This window comes from Ambystoma mexicanum, chromosome 8, assembly GCF_040938575.1.
Source record: "Ambystoma mexicanum isolate Mex_15411 chromosome 8, UKY_AmexF1_1, whole genome shotgun sequence".
Classification (NCBI taxonomy): domain Eukaryota; kingdom Metazoa; phylum Chordata; class Amphibia; order Caudata; family Ambystomatidae; genus Ambystoma; species Ambystoma mexicanum.
The window spans coordinates 541,477,917-541,498,062 of NC_090929.1; positions in this window are offsets into that span (position 1 = coordinate 541,477,917).

The window sequence follows — 20,146 nt, forward strand, 5'->3', positions numbered from 1 at the left end:
ATAGTCACCCTCTGGCTGGTAGGTACTCCTGGAGTATAGGTAATTTCACGGTGTGATGGAAATAGGAAGGGTTTTAGTTCTTTAGAGAAGAGGAGGAGAGAGGGAATCATCCGTATTGCTGCTCGGATATAAATCCATAGGAACAGAGCCTAGCAAGACAATGGGTGGGTACTCATTTTCTACTTGCGGGCCTATCCAGTCCCGAGTGTAGCAATGATCCTATTGCACGCCTGTTGCGATCTGCCAGAGGTGTTTAACTTAGCCGGCAGGCAAGGTGGTGTGCCTGATGAGGTAGCCTTGTGGGTGATGCAGGCATCTTTTAACAGGATCCTAGCTGGTATGGGTGTCTAGTCAGATCACAAATAGTCGAGGGATGTGGTGTTGAATTTGCATGCCATGGTATTGATGGGACTCACTGGGCCTCATTACAAGCATGCCGGTCCGTAAATAGTGGTGCCGGTAGCACCGTACCGGCACCGTTTACCGGACCGGCTCATTCTGAGTCACAAGTTCAGAAATACTGTCACCGCAAAGTGACACCCATGGTGCTACCGCACCCGGTAGCACCGTGACCGCAAACAGCAGCAAGAGTCGTTGGACCTCCCTGAATTACCGGCACAGCGGTAGTACGGACACATTTAGAGTTCCACCTGCATGGAAACACTGCCATAAAAATGGCGGTGGCACCGTGACCACCGTGCCTGCAATACCGGCACTGCAGACCAGGCGTTAAACAGTGCCAGGGGAGCAGCAACAGGCCCCAGGTGTACCAAACCAGCACAGCTGCACACCATTGACCACTGTTAATGCAGAAAAGGACCACACCTAACCCACCTCCCAACACAACCAAGCTGGCAAACAGGCCACAGGTGTACACAATTAGCCGAGCTGCACACAATTGACCAGTGGGAAAAGGAGCACTCCCAACACAACCATGCTGGCAGTCACTGTAGCAGCAATTGGGCTGGGGAACCTGCAAGGAGCTATTGAGGACGAAGCAGCTGAGAGGCAGAGCTTGTGGAGTAGGCGCAGGAGGCGAAAGATGAACCAGTTGCCCATGACTAACCTCAATGTCCAGCAGGTTGAACCCTGTATGCAGCCAGCAATACCCTGCATCGGGGCCTCGCCCTGGAACCTGACCCCAAGCCAAATACACACCTTGTACCGGCTCGACATGGAGACCATAATATCAATAGTCACCCTCATTAATGACGACATCAGCAGCATGATAAAGATACGAACTGCAATCCCCACCTTGCTGAAGGTAGTGTCGGTACTGCACTTCCTTGCAACTGGCACATACCAGCACACCATGGGTGAGCTGCACGGGCTGTCATAACCCTGTTTTTCTAGGGTCTTGGTGCAGGTACTGGATGCACTGCTGCACCATGTGTCAGACCACATTGACCTACCACAAACCCCTGCACAGGTCAATGCCACCAAAGTGGCCTTCTATGCCCTTACAGACATGCCCAATTGCATTGGTGCGTTAGATTGCACCCATGTGGAGTTGGTGGACAGACATGCCATTGAGGCAGTGTGTAGAAATCCTAAACAATTCCACTCCCTACTCTCTACGTGCAAATGGTCTGTGATGCTGAACACCTCATCACCCATTGCTGTACAGGTTTTCCGGGATCCACACATGACTCTCGGAACTCCAGGTTGCCAGGGTACATGGCACGTCACATCGGAGAGCCCACCTGGCTGTTGGGTGAGTAGACTGACCAATGCATGACCCCTGTGTATTGAGTGAGGGTACATAGGCACTCACCAGAGTGCACCTGGCTGTTGGAAGAGTAGACTGACCAATGCATGAACCCTGTGTATTGGGGGAGGGGGTAAATAGGCACTCACCAGAGTGCACCTGGCTTACACTCTCTTAGACTACGTGCCTCAAGCTGCCGTCCAAACTGCCTCCTATCCTACCTAGCTAAACCTCCTGTCCAGCCTCTTCTCCCATCCACCGCAAGACATCCCAGTCTGCGGCCTTAGCACAAGATTCATAACAGATCTCATTCCTATCTGGTAAACGCACGCTGAAAACGGTTCCGTAGCCCAATATTTGTGCCAGAGAATACTACTTGTGCCCTAGCCTAATGCCTATGGCTTAGCCAAATACGTGTGCCAGAATATGCTACTTGTGCCCTAGCCTGATGCCTATGCTTATGCCTTAGCCCAATTCTTGTGCCAGAATATACTACTTGTGCCCTAGCCTGATGCCTATGCCTATGCCTTAGCCGAATACGTGTGCCAGAATATACTACTTGTGTCCTAGCGTGATGCCTATGCCTATGCCTTTGCCCAATACTTGTGCCAGAATATACTACCTGTGCCCTAGCCTGATGCCTATGCCAATGCCTTAGCCTAATACTTGTGCCAGAGAATATCACGCATATTTTAGCCTGAAGCACCTCGACCACCGTATTATTGCGACTGAATTTATGTTGTGACAGTATGACAATAACTTTACTGGGCGCACTCAAATGTTCTTCTAGCTATTACTATTTATTTGTACTGATTATACTGTGTTTCCGCAACCCCACTACGGTCAGCCTTGCGCTGCCAAGCCTGTGCACTTCACATGGCTAATCTACGTACCGTAACCTTAACTATGGCCACCTTTCTACCACTTCTCCACACCACAGCACCCATCAAGTTCCTACCAGCTTTCCAATCCAGTAGGACTTCAAACAACGCTAAACTAGAAACCGTAGCCAATAGCCACTACCGCCTTACTCCCACACAATGGATCCAGCAGTTTGCTACCCGCCCGACACCAAACCAACCTTGTCCAGTTAATATTAGAAATTCAAGACTAGGCTCTCGTTTAAAGAACACTTGGTTGCCTAACGCTCATAGCATTACGCATACTCACACCAAGAATACTAGAGACAACCTCTTACCCAAAAGTACCACCAGCCCTATCTGCCAACACGTTCTCAAGTCCTCAAATCTAAGTACTCCAGCATTAAATGTATTTCACCACATCAAAGGAGCCCTCATAAACGCCAGATCTCTGTTAGCTCATGCACTGGACATTGCTGATTTTATCTCATTTAACCACATTGATTTGTTAGCTATTACGGAAACTTGGCTACAACCTGCAGCCGGCCCCACCCTCTCTCTAGCAATTCATGAAGACTACATAATTCTCAGAACAGACAGGGAAACCAGCAGAGGTGGAGGAGTAGCTATCATTGCCAAGAACCAACTAGGTCTCAGAGAAATCACAAATGAACCATTCTCCTCTGTAGAACTTCTTTAAGTCAAACTTCCGCTATCTGCGGCTAGCACCTTATCCATACACTTGCTGCATAGACCCCCTGGCCCTCCTTCCTCATTTGAGGAAGACATTATGCATCTCCTCTCCAGGAACATTAAATCAGGCTCCCAAATTATGTTGCTAGGTGATCTAAACTTAGGATTTAATGACATAAATGATGACATCGCTACAGCCTTGGCCAACGCTCTCTTGGAACTAGGCTTTGTTCACTGTATCTCCAGCCTGATAAACAATAAAGGAAGAACCTTGGACTGGAAAGCAGATCTAAACTGCGACACTAAGATCCTCTCCAACTCTCCCTGTGCTTGGTCCGACCACCACATAATTTCCTTCACCATTCAGGACTGCCCACAACCAGATCCTAGCGCTCCTGTAGCACCTCCAGCGCTTAAGAGAAACATGCACAACGCCACACTAGAAAATCTACTGCCACTAATCCAGCCTTTCACGAACCAACCTAAGCCCAACAACATTGACCCTTTTTCTCTGGTTGAACTATGCAATCACATCTTGCTCCAGGCCATGGACAAAGTTGCTCCCTTACAATTACACAAAGACAAACCACTAGCTCACCTCAACGAGCGGTTCACCTCAGACCTGAAAGAGCTACGTAGATATAAAAGAAATTTGGAAGCCAACTGGAGAAAAACTCCCACAGACTCAAATAAGGGCATATTTACAACTGCATCCAAAAAATATAAATCGGCTATACTAAAAACTAAAAGTAACTCCTTCAAAGAAATAATTCTTCATGCTAACTCAAGCACCAAAGAGCTGTTCACTATCCTTAGGGAGCTAGAGTCCCCAGCACCACTGACTGATTCCTGTACCAAAGATACTTCTTGGTGCTTCAAGATTCAAAAAGCCTTATTAGACAAAATATCCCTCCTACAAACCAAGATAGAGGCCAAAAAACTAAGCCTGAGTTCAGAATCTAGGCTTACAGAGTCTCAAGACCCTCTACCTAAAGCCTGCGGCCTCTTCGAATTCTCACCTTCACAATCGAGGACGTAGAAAGCATTATAGCCAGCTTAAAGCCCTCCAGATGTCAAGGCGACACCTGACCTGCTTTAGTCATAAAAGAAGGGACCCCCTTCATTGCCTCCTTTATCAACGCCTCATTTGAAACCTGCACAGTTTCCAACAATCTCAAAGACTCATGGGTCATGCCTCTTCTCAAGAAACCTAATCTGGACCCAAGCATTCCGACCAATTTCAGTCCCATAACAACAGTGCCTTTTCTTCTGAAAATTCTAGATAAAGAGGCAGTCCTTCAAATCCAAAACCACCTAGAAACTAATAACCTTCTAGGCCTACGACAATCAGGGTTTAGAGCAAGACATGGGACCGAAACAGCCCTGATTGATCTAAAAAGTCTGATGGATGAATTAAAAGATAAAGGAAATCTGGCCCTCCTCCTCCTACTCGACCTATCAGCGGCCTTTTATCTGGTCGACCATAAAATCCTCTCTAGACACTTGACTTCAGCAGCTGCCTTCTCACCGAAAGCAGCTGCCTGGATTCAGTCCTTCCTAGCAGAGAGGACCATGAGGGTCTTCAGACCATCAGCCTCGGCCGACCCTGCCCCAATCTCTTGCGGAGTCCCACAAGGGTCTTGCCTCTCCCCAACGCTTTATAATATTTTCATCAAGCTTTTATTCGACCACTTGGATGATTTGGGTGTCACCTACACTAACTATGCGGATGACACGCAAATCCTCATCACGTTATCAGGATCCTATGACAAAGACACTAAACTCCTAAATGAAATCCTCCTAAAAATGCAGGCATGTATGGCCACCCATGGCGTCTGCTTGAATGACGACAAGACCGAGCTACTGCTCATTGGCTCATGTTTGCGACTTAACAAACTGGACAGCCAATACACTGCCCTCAACATTGACGGTAACAACATCAAAGTTTCCAATGAGGTTAAAACTTTAGGCATCTACTTAGATTCCACTCTCTCCCTTACTAGAGAGGTAAATGCCACAGCCTCTGCCACAGCTTTTACAACCAAACTGATTAATGCCTGTAAGCCTTTCGTGTCCACCAACAGCTGCATCTCCTTAGCCAGGGCTCTTATTCTATGAAAACTGGACTACTGTAATGCTCTGTATCTAGGCACCAACAAACGTAACCTGAAGAAATTACAAGTACTCCAAAATAATTGCACAGAACAGCGCTCATCTTCCCGAGAGCCAACCACATAAATGCAGTAAGATGGAACGCCCACTGGCTCCCCGTACAAGATAGAATAGACTTCAAAACTCTAGCAATCGCACACAAATGCCTTTCAAACTCTGCCCCAAAATATTCACCAAAGAACAATCAAGCAGATCCACCAGGTCCGAATACATGCATTGTCTAAACATCCCCAGATATAAACTTCAAAAATCTGGTGAAACCAGCTTCCCAGTGCTTGCAGCCAAGCTCTGGAACTCACTGCCCTTATCACTTAGAGCTGAGCCGTCATTCGGGTTAATCAGGAAAAATGTAAAATCTTGGCTCTTTGCCCAGCAGGACTAAGGTTGACAAATGGATTGGACATAACCTTTCAGTTTGTTTTATGTATAACTGCCCAGTTTTGTAACACCAGGCACTTGACATGTATGTTCTACTAATGTATGTAACTTAAGTAACGATTCTGTCTGGTACGTAGCCTTGATCTGTAACGCTACTGCTAACTGTATTCTCACTGTACTTCACCAAGCTAAAGCGCCCAGATACCTTCGGGTTCAGTGCGCTCTACAAATAAATAAACTAAACTAAACCAAACATGCACGGGATGCACTGATTCAATATTTTTTTGGAACAATCCTCTAAGGCACTTGGTGCACAATTTCTGACATGTAATTTCGGACACTTTGTTTAAATAATTAATACTCACGCAGAAAAAGAATGTCCAGTCATGATTGATATGCACAACCCAGTGTATTATAATGAATACAATTGAAAACAGGTGCAACAACAATACCCTCCGAAACGTACCCTTCCACCTCCCAGGCCCCAACTATCTATCCCAACCATGGACCCCCCATCCCACTCCCAAACGTACCCTCCCACCTCCCAGGCCCCAACTATCTATCCCAACTATGGACCCCACTCCCAAACGTACCCTCTCACCTCCAAGGCTCCAACTATCTATCCCAACTATGGACCCCCTCTATTCACATGTGGAGCAAGTGTCCATGTTTTGGCCCTACTTCCAGTCAAGCTTGGCGGCATGTTTTTCCTTCTGAGAGGAGCCAGACAGGCGCATAGATCTCCTCCTGGGGCTGCCTGCCTGGAAGATTGCAGGCGTGGTGCTGGTGGAGGGCACTAGCGTGTTTTGAGGTGGTAGTCGGTACATGATAGTCTGTGGGGCCAGTGCCATTGTCTCTGCAATGTTACACTGCACACTATTGCCCTCACAGATCCTCCGAGACATGAGGACAGTGACACAGGCAGAACGCCCAATGGCACGGGCAACCCGCCGTCCTCTTGCCTGATTGCTCTACCTGAAGCCGTGACTCCTCTCATTGCTGCTGCACCAGTGCGGGTAATGTGTCCTGTCGCTTCTCCATTCATTGGAGATGTGCATTCATCTCCTGTAGTGATGGGTTGGGCGAGCGCACAGGACTTCTGGGGCTCATGGGGCTGAATGAGCCCAAAACCTCTGTGTTGTGCTCTGTGTCCTCGACCGTGTTTAAGCCCGCCTCGACAGCCCCATCGCCATTGTTGCCGTCTGTGGCATATGGCTCGGCCGGCTGGGGTTATGGTGGTGCATGTCCCTGTGGGATTCCACTTGGTGCTGTCTGTGTAATGGGTGCAGCAGGTTGATCAGGCAAAGGGGCTGCCTGTGTGACAGGGGTAGCAGGTTGAACAGGTAGAGGGGCTGCCTGTGTGACGGGGCAGCATAGGTGTCTGTCGGCTCTGCCTCGTGTACCATTGCAGTTGTCACTGGCATGATGGCTGAAAGGCTTGCACCAGAGGATGAGCGACCTTGTGCTGTGGCCCTTGCACGTTACATGATCATTGTGCTATGTTATATTGTGGGGGCCGGCACTGCTGCATGGTATGTCTAACTCATGCATGTGTTGCATAGACTCAGCTGCAAGCACTGTGCAGACGCCACATGTGACACAGCTGTGCTCGGTATGTTGACATGCACACCCACATTGGGCAGTGGGTAGTGCCATGCATGTCTGCCCGTGTGCAGATATTTGGGATGTGTTGCGGAGGTTGTTGGGTGGATGCGTGCCTGGAGTCGATGTTTGACCTGGTTGCATGACCAGGATGTGTGTAGTGTTTTCATGGTAGGGCTGGTAAGGTTATATGAAGAACATGCACTCCCCAATCAGAATGTGCCCATGTGCACGTGCAGGTGAGGGTGTACCAGTGTTGTGATGTGCTGGCAGTGGTAATACAGCAGACACACATGCAATTCTCGTGACCAGGATGCACAGTGTTGGCTTTCTGGATTATGTTTCCTTCTATTGTCAGTTGGGTCTGCGAAGAGTTGTTCATCAGTGTATGGGGTGGGAGGGCCTGGGTGTGTGGCCTATGCCGTAGCCATACTGTACATGGAACTGTGTATGGGTGTCCCTGCATGGGTGTGTGTGCTGCAGTGTGCAGGTGATACTGTGCCTCATTATGGATCCGGTATTAACCATGCCAGTGCTACCGGCAGCTTGCTCTTGGAGCCATTGGGCCTCATTACGTGTCCGGCAGTAACCCTGCGAGTGCTACCGGCGGGTTGCCGCTGGACCCGTAGAAAATTACTGGCGCCTGACTTCCCGGTGCCACCGGGCTATTACAAGTCCGGCGGCCGGGAAGTCAGGCGCTGGTAATTTTGTTAATCCCCATTCCCATAGAGTCCGGACTCTATGGGAGTGGGGACACGGAAGCACCGGCACCGTTGTTAAGGGTGGCAGTGCTTGCGTGACAGCTTTACCTACCATGACCACTGTGCCCGGCAGGGTCAGACCTGTCAGGCACAGCAGCTGCGGCAGGGAAACCCGTAGTTTGCCTGTCAGAAAACAAGGGTGCCAGTGAGTTTACCGGCACCCTTCTTTCCAGACCGGAAAACTCAGCATGAGGCCCATTGACAATGTACATATGCTGACTTCACAGTGCAACTGGACTACTCAAAGTCCAGGCCCAAGAAGTCAGGCGGCAGGATGTTCTTGATTCAAATTCACATTGAGTCCCATACGGTCACATGGGAGTGGGTAGATAGGGGCAGCGGCAAGGTTGCTGACAGTGGCAGTGCTTCCATTGCAACTCAGCATGCCAGGACCGCAGAACCCGCCACGGACGGGCCGGTTGGGAGCTGCTGCCCTGGCAGCCACTGTAATGGGGCATCGTCATGTGTTTGCTGGTCCGGTCACATGTGTGGCAGTCTACTTACAGGCACCATAGTGTCAGTTCACACGCAGTCATGTGTGGTGCATTGTCATGTGGTTGTGTATGGGGCATGCTTGAGGGCACGGCATGTGACTTGCTTTGCACTTTTTTTTTTTATAACTCTGTTTATTGAGTTTTAAAGCATAACAACATAACAAGAAACATGAATCATCTGCATTCAACAAATGAGAAAGGCATAGTGTAGCAGCAACAAAGACAATATCAAAGGCAAGAGGGGCACCACAGGGCCAGGGGCCAAGGACAGTTGCATGTCGAGGCAGGCAGGTAAAGTTAATCAAGATGTTGAGCTGTATCGACCGGTGGGGCTTACTGCGCATCGAGCCATTTGCCCCATATTTTTTTGAATTTGCGGGGGCAACCCCGTGCATTGTATATCCAGCGTTCCGAAGCCGCACACCTGCCCAGGTCATTCCTCCATCGGTTCAGGCACAGTGGGTCAGCGGAACCCCATTTAGCCGCGATAAGTCTCTTGCCAGCCCCAAACGCTATTGACAGGAACATTTTCCCATGTTTTGTCAGGTCTACTTCCCCCCAGATGCCCAGGAGTACCATTTTGGGGTCCCTAGGGATTGGTGTTCCCATGGCGGCCGAGATCATATTAATACAGTCCCCCAAGAAGAGCTGTAACACTGGGCATTCCCATATCACATGGTAGAAGGTGGCGGGCTCAATTTTGCATCTGATACATGTCCCATCATCTAGTATCCCCCATCTGGCCATCGCAGCCCGTGAGTGATACGAGCGGTGGAGAATTCTCAATTGTATTAGTCTGAGTTTATTTTCTATCCCAATTTCAGCCGCCAGGAGTCTGTGGTTTATGCTACTGGGAATGAAGGCATAATTGATCCTGGAGAACGATTTGTGTGCGCCAGAGAAGAATGAAAAACCGGCCTCGTCGCCATGGAGTGAACGCCATGTGTCCGTCATTCCCAGGGCTTCGGCAAACAAGGCGAGTGGCGTAGAGGCGGGGCGACCTCCAGATCTCCTATGAGATCTATCAAGATCAGTGTCCATGACCTCGTTAAAGTCCCCTCCTATCACCCACAGATCGGCCTCTTCCTCCAGGAGGACATGCCGCAGTTCAGACAATAGTTCCTTCGTGAGCGTGGGAGGGGCATAAATTGCTGCGAGGCCCCATTTTTCACCCCAGACATCGGCGAGCAGCAACACATAACGGCCCCGGGGGTCAGCTCTGACCTTCCTAACCTGTAGGGGGACGCGTTTGTGAACGAGGATCATCGTGCCCCTGGCGCCTTTTGTGAATCCGGCCTGGTAGGTGTGTGGGTAGTTGGACCTTTTGAAAAAATTGGAATTCGTACCGATCAGGTGTGTTTCGTTTAAAAGAGCTTTGTCCGGCGAGTAGCGATTAAGATATTGGAGCACCAGCTTTCGCTTTATGCAGGAGCCCAGTCCATTAACATTCCAGGATAGTAAGGAAATCTTGTTGGAGGTCATCCTATCTGCGTGGGTGCTGTGGCTCGTCATCTGGACGGATCAATGGCAGGTGCATAGTGTTCAAGGGAGCGCAGGGGTTCTCCCGCAGAGGAGATGCCAGTGGGTCGCTCCATGACGACCCGCCAGTCGCTTGGAGAGCAGTAGTGTTAATAGCCGTTTCGCCCAGAGGCCGTGCGCGCCCCCCTCGCCAGTGCCCGTCGGTGTCATGCCTTCTCGATCCATAAATCGGATTCCTTATATGCCTAAAACGCACCCCTCCCTGTACTTTGCCCCCAACTGGGAGCACCTGTCGCCCAAACATCAAACTTATAACTTATTGAACTTCTTCGGGGTCGCCCGGACTGCGATAGCGCTTGCAACGCACTCGGTGTGGCGGCCGCTAAGTGAGCGTTCCCATATTGACGTGTTGCAGAATCGTCCCCACATTGCGTAGAGTTTATCCCTTCTCTGTAGGGATTCCAGCCGTGCCGTCGCCTGCATTAGTCAGGGATCGAGGGGGCGAGGGCCGCTCGGGCCGGGGTTTCTGTATGGGCGGGCCCAGTGGTGTGCGCATCACTCCAGGGCCCGAGAGGATTTGAGTTTCAAGCCAGTCCCATGCCTCCCTGGGGTTGTGGAAGAGGTAGGTGGTGCCCTCGTAGTAGACTTTGAGTAGTGCCGGGAAGAACAGGGCGTATTTGACTGATAATGACTGGAGTTTCTTCTTAACCGAGTCGAACGACTGGCAGGCCTTTTGGACTTCCTTGGTGTAATCGGGATAGAATCCAACCTTATATCCATTGTAGGTGATCGGGCCGGAGGCCCTGGCCATTTGCAGGATCGTATCGCGGTCCCGGTAATTGAGCAGCCTTGCGATCATTGTTCTGGGTGGGGCTCCAGGGGTAGGTGGGCCGGTGGGCACCCTGTGTGCTCTTTCTATGGAGAACAATTTGGATAGCTTTTTAGGAGCAAAGACGTGGGTCAGCCAGTCCTCCAGGAACAGTTCGGCACAGGGGCCCTCCTCTTTCTCCGGTATTCCGAGGATCCTCAGGTTATTGCGCCGTGCTCTCCCCTCATTGTCCTCAGCGCGGTATTCCAGTTTGGAGACTTTCTGAGCAATTGTGGCGAGGTGTTGTTCCAGGCGATGGACGGTGTCTTCTGTGACAGACACCCTTTGTTTCGCCTCGCCCACCCTGGTGGAGAGGTTGCGTAGGTCCTGTCGGATAAGGGAGACCTCTGAGGACAGTCCGCCAATTTTGAGTTCCAGCGACGTTCTCGAGTCCCCAATTGCCTTCATGAGATCGGAGAGAGAAATTGGGGGATCCTGAGTCTCCTCACTGGCAATATCCTCTTCCGGAGTCTGCGCTCCCTGGCGGGGCCCTGTTGTGTAAAAGTCCATCTTACTTTGGAGAGTTTGGCGTTTGGATTTTTCTTTCCCCATGTCATAGGTGGCAAACCCAGTATGGCAACCGGCACGGGTATAATGCGAAGTTGGGCCAGGAGTGACACAAGGGGACCCTGGTGCATTCAGGCCTCAAGGAGAGCGGGGCGTATGTCTCCGGGGTGTGGGTCTCTCGTACCGACTGGCGGGCCAGGCCGGTGGGGGGGAGCTCACCCCGTAATTGCAGTGTCCTGGGGGAGCTGTCTCGCAGATCGACCCTCACATCCGTGCCCCCATCGCAGATCCGGTGTGGTAAGACCCTGATCCAAGGGAGATGTCTTGGAGGGAGTGCGGGGTCGTGCCCCTATAAAGTTCCCAGGGCGGTTATTGCCTGTTACGGTCCACGAGAGTTCTGGTCACAGGCTGCCCGGGCCTTGTCGCCGGACCAGGGTTATAAGGGGTCGTGTGGGGAACAGGGTGGGGAAGAAGCAGGGTTGGCACCTGGGGCTCACTCACACCCCTACCTGGCCGTGATCAGGTCCCCGCCAACGTGATGTCTTCCGGATGGGGAGCGCGGCACTAGATCTTCCCCGGTGTGCCGCAGCTCAACCCTGGGTGGTGCAGTCTCGCTGATGGGGGGGGTGGGAGAAGAGGGGAGAGACCGCCGATGAGAGGCTTGTGGCTGGTCCAGGCGCGGAGGCGTCTGGGCGCTTCCCGCGTAATTCTCTGGTGGCACTCCGGTGATCTCAGCGGAGCTCCCCAGGGAGTGTTTCGTTGTCTCGTGGGCACCCCTCCAGCGCGTATCACGGCTGCGAAGCGTTGGCGTGTCCCGGGGGGGAGGGGTGAGGAGCCGCCTCCACTCACGCTGCTGTTGCGGACCACGAAAGTTCTGGTCTCAGGCTGCCCGGGCCCTGGCACCGGATCAGGATTATAAGGGGTTGTGTGGGGAACAGGAGGGGGGGGGGGAAGAAGCAGGGTGGCACCTGGGGCTAACTCACACCCCCACCTGGCCGTGTTCCGGTCCCCGTCGCCGTGATGCCTTCCGGATGGGGAGCGCGGCACTAGATCGTCCCCTGTGTGCCGCAGCTCAACCCTGGGTGGTGCAGTCTCGCTGATGAGGGGGGGAGGGGGAGAGACCGCCGATGAGAGGCTTTTGGCGGGTCCAGGCGAGGAGGCGTCGGAGCGCTTCCCGCGTACTCCTCCGGCGACACTCCGGTGATCTCAGCGGAGCTCCCAAGGGAGTGTTTCGTTATCTCGTGGGCGCCCCTCGAGCGCGTATCACGGCTGCGATGCATTGGCGTGCCCCGGGGGTGGGGGAGGGGTGAGGAGCCGTCTCCAGTCACGCCGCGCGGGCCGTGGCGTGCCCGCCAGCCGGCCGATGGTTTTCGAGTCGGCGTTGGGGTCCCACGGGTCCGATTTGGCCCAGCAGTGCATCGATCGTTGCCCAGGTGCATTCACCAACGGTCTTAGGGAGATGTGGTTCCTGATATCAGAAAAAGAGGGTATATTTTAAAGGATGATTGCAGCGGCCGCCGGGAGCCGGAGAGTTTAGGTCCGCATACGTTGCTCGCGCATGCGCAGTCCCACTTGCTTTGCACTTAATGCAGTGAGGGGGGCATGGGAGTGCTGGGTCTAGTCAGGGTCATGTGGCCAATGCTATGGGCATTTATGTGCATTGATGGTGGGGGGCATCATATGCTTGTGTGACCTTTATATTTGCGCAGTGTCTGTACTCACCAGCCTCGACAGGTGTGCCATCTCCTGCCACGCCGACTCCCTCTATGCCCTCCAGATGCAGCACACTGCTGCACTTATCATCTCAGAAAAGCAGCTTCCGGGGCGAGGGTGGTTCGCCATCTGTAGCTGTGCATTTGCGGCGGTGGGCAGCCAGAAGGTTGCGCACCCTTAGCCAGAGGTCATCCCACCGCTTGTGGCAGTCTTTCACATTCCTTGCTGTCACCCCCACAGCTGTCACCTTCCGGGCTGCTTCTTCCCAGATTTCCTTGCGTCTGAGCTGCGTGCTGCGGCACTGGTCTGCGGAGAATAGCTCCCCAGCATTGTCCACTATGTTGTCCACGAGCATGGTGATCTTTGCCTCACTGAAGCGTGGCTTCTGCTGGCAGGTTTGGGGAATGATTGTTTATTTATATGATATGATATGATTGTTTATTTATATAGCGCCTATACACAATGTTTTTCAAAGCGCTTCAAGGCAAGGGAGGGAACAAGGGAAAATGCAATTACATTCTTACAGGCCATGAACAGTAAGGATGTGAAATTAACTATCGTACTCAGCCTGACGACATTTCAGATAGTGCAAGAGCTAAGACATAGATAAGGAAGGGAGGGGGAGAGTGGGAAGGCAATTGAAACAGACAGGCGACTACCGTACTAGGCCTGACGATATTTCTGGTAGAGCAGGAGAAAATAAAAGGTGAGGGACAGGGGTGCAGAAAAGGAGGGGAGGAACAAAACAAGTGACTATCGTACTGGGCCTAACGACATTTCATATAGTGCTGGAGGGTGGCAGAGGGGAACAAGTAAGGGAAGGGGGAGGAGACAGACGAGGCTGCTATCACACTAGGTCCAGGGACAATTTTGATAGAGTAAGTGCATAGAATAGAAGAAAGTAAGGGGAGGAGGGGAGGAGATAGGAAAAAGGAGAAAGGGAGAGGAGGAGAGAACAGAGAGTAAGCAGTCAAAAAGAGTGGAGAAGCAAGAGGGGAGAGTGAATACAATTGCAGAAGTCAGTAGTAACACATCATGTTGCAAGCCTGGATACAAGATGAAGATGGGAACAGCATAATTCAGGGCCACCATGAGAAAGGGTGACGCACTGTGAATTAATGAAGTCCATAAAAGTCATATTCTGCATTGGTCACAATTCGATGATGGTGAAACCAGAATGTATCAGGACAGTCTCCTACAGAAGTACGCTGGAGGAGGGGTAGAGGGGAGCAGGGTAGAAGAATCAAGCAAAACAGGCAACACCTGTGTGCAAGAAGGGGGGGCACAAGGGAACATCACGGGGGGACCAGTAGGGTGGGGATGGCCTATGGGGACAGAGGGAGTAAACACATGTTGGTGCATGCTTACCTGCTGTCTGAGTAGGGGTGTGGGCCCTGGATCCTCCTGGTCCGAGCAGGTCAGAACAGGTCCAAACGGAAATTGCACCTTTCTTCGACTGCCCTTCATTTCGGACGCCTGGGCGAGAGATGCCCTTGCTCTAAGAGTTAAGCGCAGGAAGGAAGAGGCAAGGCTAAGAAGGTGGGCGGGGCTTGGGCCAGGTGACCAAGATCCACTTGCACCTGCTCCCCATCTGCAAAGGAAACAAGGCTGGAGGGCTCCTTAAGTAGGGAAAAAGAGCGGCAACCAGGAAGGCACCAGGTGGGCAGGGCTTGCTAAGTGCGGAAAAAGAGCAGCAACCAGGAAAGCACCAGGTGGGCGGGGCTTAGACTAGGTGGCCAAGATCCACTTGCACCTGCTCCCCATCTGCAAAGGAAAAGAGGCTGGAGGGCTCCTTAAGTAGGGAAAAAGAGTGGCAACCAGGAAGGCACCAGGTGGGCGAGGCTTGCCAAGTGGGGAAAAAGAGTGGCAACCAGGAAGGCACCAGGTGGATGGGCTCAATGACATGTCCCTGGATATGTTGTGGCAGTCAGTAAGGCTGGATGGCTTCAGGAACAGGCAGATTGCAGTGAATAGTGATTTTTGTAATGGCCGCCGGGCTCTTTCCAGTTCCGGCAATCACGTTATTCCTGGTCCCGGTGTTTCTGGCTCTTTGTACGCAGTTCTGCTAGGTCCAGCATGCACGCGGCGGAGACAGGTGCACCGGCAACATTGGTGACGGTTCTTCCATCTACACCGGTGTTACTGTGATTGTGTATCACCGGTTCTGCTGAAAAGGGATGCGCGCGACCGACAAGCCGTAATCCTACCTTGTTTCCGGCACCCCGCGGTGGTGGAACCGGTAGGGCCACCATCACAGTAACACCAGATTTTTACTGCCAGACTCGGAATGAGGCCCATTGTGTGGCGTGTCTCCTTAATGAGGGGGCTAACTACATGGTTGGGAACCCTGCTAGTAGGGCATTTCCTCCATCTAAGTGATCAGTTTATCACCAGAGCCAATACTACTGCTTGGAAGTCCTGTGGCGGCAGGAAGGGTTTGATCTTGCAAAGTAGGGTGATTTAAAGTCAGCACTTTGGGTCCCTTTTAGCTATGTGTTGTTGAAATGATACTTTCATTTCCACAATCAATCGGAGACGTTTTTGCTAAATTCGTGAGTTGCAGGTTAAATCTGTCCAAGTGCATGCCGTCTATCCACCTTTGAGCGAGAGCCATGGATAACTAATTCTGTCTTGGTAGGGTTAAGTTTCAAGTAGGATCTTCAATGGCAGTAAGGCCTGCTCAGAGGTGGGCGATGTCCTGGGAACCGATAACTCTTTGGTATTGCTGAGTGTCATCCGCGTATTGGTTAATTACGTCATTTAGGAGCGTGTTGAGGGGTTCAATGTATGGACTGAATAAGATGGGAGAGAGGATGGAGTTCTGCGGCACACCCCAGGTCACTTGGCAGCGTGTCAACCTTAGAAAACCCATTTGGACAGCCTGGTGTCTCCTAAATAGGTATGAGGAGAACGACTGTGCCCGCAAAGCCCATTCCGTGACTAAGGGAGGACAGTAGTGTGTCTTTATAGGATGGGTAGAACAAGTTTTGGGAGGACTAATAGGCATTCATAACCTTTATCAATAATTTGCACAGTCTGAACAACCACCTTAACGGTGGCTGTCTCCTTGCCTAGTTTGAGTTGGAAGCTGGATTGATAATCCCAAAGAAGTCAGAGCTGGTTAATTTTGGCAAATAGATTGGCAGTCACCTTCTCATTGACTGTAGGACAGTAGTTTGTCAGATCGTTTGGGTCGAGGGTGTGTTTTTTCAAGAGGATGTGCCCTGTTTGCAGTCTGTCTTGAAAGTGTGTTCGATAAGAGAGGAGTTGACTATCCTGAGAAGAGCAGTCATGGTGGGACTGCTGTCGCAGGTTGCACAAAAATCACTCCAAGACGTAGAGACAGTTCAATGGTTTTTATTCCTTTGTGGGGCCTAAGGCTGTCTCTCTCTCTCTCTCTCTTTTGTCTATTTTTGAACCTCCTCCCTAACCCACGAATCTGTAAATCCTGGTTGGTGCTAGTGAATGTTGACTCCTACTGTCTAGATTCGGGGTCCCCAATCCTTTGTAGCCAAGGAGCAAAATGTGTTTATCAAATGGAGTGGTGAGCAACGTCCGTAGTTCGATGAAACATATCAGCGTTCTGTTGGTAGAAAAACGATTGCTACACAAATTATAACTTCTAGAAACTGAATACTGCTAAGAGGCTATTTTAATGTGCAGGAATTAACGGTAATCTAGACCAAGTGCAATTCAGGTACAGGCAATTTACAATGGCCTTTAATTTCGTTTGACCCTAAGTTGGTGTTTACAAGGAATGTTTAGGAAATTAAGTGGCAAGCCGAATGTTTGTAGAGACTGGAGGCCAGAAAAATTGTTCAAAAGCATCGCCGCACTTAATATTTCAGAGTTTTTGGAGCTCTCCCATAAGAAATCTTTAGGACATTTAGTGGCAAATGTGTTTTAATTAATCACATTTAGACAGTCAATTTGGCCATGAGTTGGAGCATATAAAACAAAAATTATGTGTAGATTTTACGGTTCTACGCTAAGGGATTTCGAGATCTTTTGTGGCAAATGGTGTGTTTATAACAACACCACAGTGACACTGTCAAACGTGGTAGGTTTTAAAGATCAATTCACTGAGATTTGCGGAGGTGGAGGGGTGGGGGTCCCCATTTGTGTTCCTATGACATTTAGTGCCATGTTCTGCTTTTATTAAAGCACATATGGCTTGTTACATCGGTCAAAACATGGTTAGGAATAAACAAATATTTCACTGAAGGATTTGGCGGATCTTCCTTTGAGCTATCTTCAGAGTAAATGTAATGGAAATGGTGCATTTTTAAGCACATCAGGCAAATAACATTGGTCACAACTAGGAGCATTTGAAAACCTCTTTGCAGATAGAGTTGGGTGTTTTACTTTGATTTTTGGCTTCACTTATGGTTCTGTTAATTGCAATGTATTAACTTTGCTGGATTTCAATCGGACGTTATGCTAATTACTTTATGATGGGCAATTTGGTATGCATTTGCCTTATTTGCCCATTACCTGCGTGCCAGATGGCAAAGTATCAGAAAATGTCAATTGTTCTACTAGTACACTATATTGACTATATAACATTTCTGACAATTGTATATGACGTTTGAGAAACCAGAAGGTGTCTCACCCACTAGTCCTCGGGGATCTGTGGCCAGGACACAGCCATCGCTTTTGGATCCAGTTCCTGGGGGTGGATCAGAGCGGGAGGATCACCTGGGTGAAGGGTCTTCGGGAGTGGGAGTGGGACACTGGATGGTGAGATGCGATATTCCCTTCCCTGTAATATCTTTACCCCATCCTACCAGGATACTTAGGAACTCAACCCCGACCCCCCCACGCCTTACACAACACAAACACTTTCTCACAGACAGCCCGCTATAAAAGAAAACAGACTAACACCCGAGCCATATACCTGACGGGTCCCAATACAATGGTCAGGCAGGGTCAGGCAATTACTGACCATCACACACACCTGACTTCCATTACACTTCCCCACACGGATAAAAGACGAAGCAGGAGAGCACGCTCTGAGTGAGGCAAAGCACATGAGGAAACAGCAGTTCCAAGATGGCAGTTTAACACGAGGAGGAAGACGGCGAAACCGAGCGGAATCACAAAGAGGGAAGTTCCCTTGACCTTTTTGACAAGGAACCGTTACTTTCACGAAACCTCGAGAATAGAAAGCATAAGACCAGGAAACCAGGATGAGGAATTCTGCATTGTTTTTTCGATAATCAAGGTGGGGAGAATCACCAGCTGCCGTGGTCCTGTCCTTGGCTCCAACAAGAAAGCAGCATCAGTGGAATCAACACAGCCGGTGAGTTGGGAGACCAATACAAGACCGGTCTGTGTTGAAGCCAAGGTTGCAAGCAACAACATTGTATGGAGAGTGCTGGAACGAACATTGTATGAAACGCATGTGATAACCAACACGAGTAAAGCTGAACTGCAGATGAGTGATTGAACTTTGAAATCCATACATACGATACCTTTGACAGAGTGGTCTGGCACCGCCTGCGTGCTCAATTAAACGTTCTCTGTAAGGTGTCCAGCTGAGAGTTGACAAAAGTGAAAGAGTGGCAAAGGATTGTGAATTGAAGTAGTCCTGCAACGGGTCAAGCAAAATCCTGTGCACAATCGAAAGTCTTCTATGTTGATACAGTAAAAGAAGTTGATGGCAAAGTTGTCTTGGTTGCCTATGATTAGGCATGACCTGCAGGCCTGTTATCTGCACCTCATTTGAGGCTGTGAAAACAGACCCCTGGTCATCAGTCATTCATGTCAACACTCACCCCAGGCTGTGTCTCGGCACTAAAAGACAGGCATACCTAGGTTCATGTGCTTACCAACATGATTAAACATATACAGTCAAGAATTGTAAAGTTCTTGGACTCAAATAGATACCACTCTGATGCATTACTCTGAATCACACAGTTGACACAGGCGTTATCATGTTAATGCATTTAATATGACCCTCTATCTTCGGAGGGTTCTTATTTTCATTAAACAAGCTAAAGCAGATAGAACATTACATAACATCACACGGCACCTATGAACAAGATTACCATGTGGGCAACAAGCATGTTTGAATGTCTAAATAATTGAACAAGTGGTGGTTTTAGTTTAACAGCATGTGTAACCTTTATGTCTCATTAAGCAATGCTACACTATACTATACACCATCAGTCTCTATGCACACAGCAAGCCCCCACCCGTCACTCATGTTTAGAGTGGAGTGTTCTTCAAATGAAACAGCTCCTTCTTGGGTTCCTGAGTTCTGTTTAGCTGGGCCTGGCAGTCTCAGTCCTATGCTGCTGTTCTGCTCTGCACTCCTCCCCAGCTCCTCCGGCTTGAATGGACTGGCAAGTCTGCTGGGCTTCCTCCTCTCCCCTTTTTGTGCCACGCTTTATGTGTATCAAGTAACATGGTTTCCCTGCACATGTCTGTTCATCTTATCCGCTATTCTGAACAGTGAGGGCTAGAGCTAGTGTGTCACTGCGTTCGTTCGAGTTAGGCCTCCTATGTAAAACTATATTAGATGGGTTCTTGCACCTCACAATGAGATCTCTGCACCCATTTAGTAAATGCCTGCACTATACTATATGGCATTCGCGAAGCTCAGCAGCCTTACGCATGGTATGCTTGTGTGGGCTACTATATTAGTTTGCTATCTATTACCAAGAGACATCCCTCTCACTTGTTACTTCTTTTCTTCCGTGGTACTCTGTGAGCCTTAACTGTGAGCACAATGTTTCTGTTTGTGTCTGTCAATTTCCTGTTTTTGAATTCTTATCAGATATAACACTTCCCTGTGTGAGGTGAAAATGGCTGCTCTCAGATAACATCTAATGGTGTGAAGTCAAAGCTAACACCTAATAGTGTGCAGGTAAAACAGCTGTTAGCTGTCATTTGTGGTCGGCTCATCT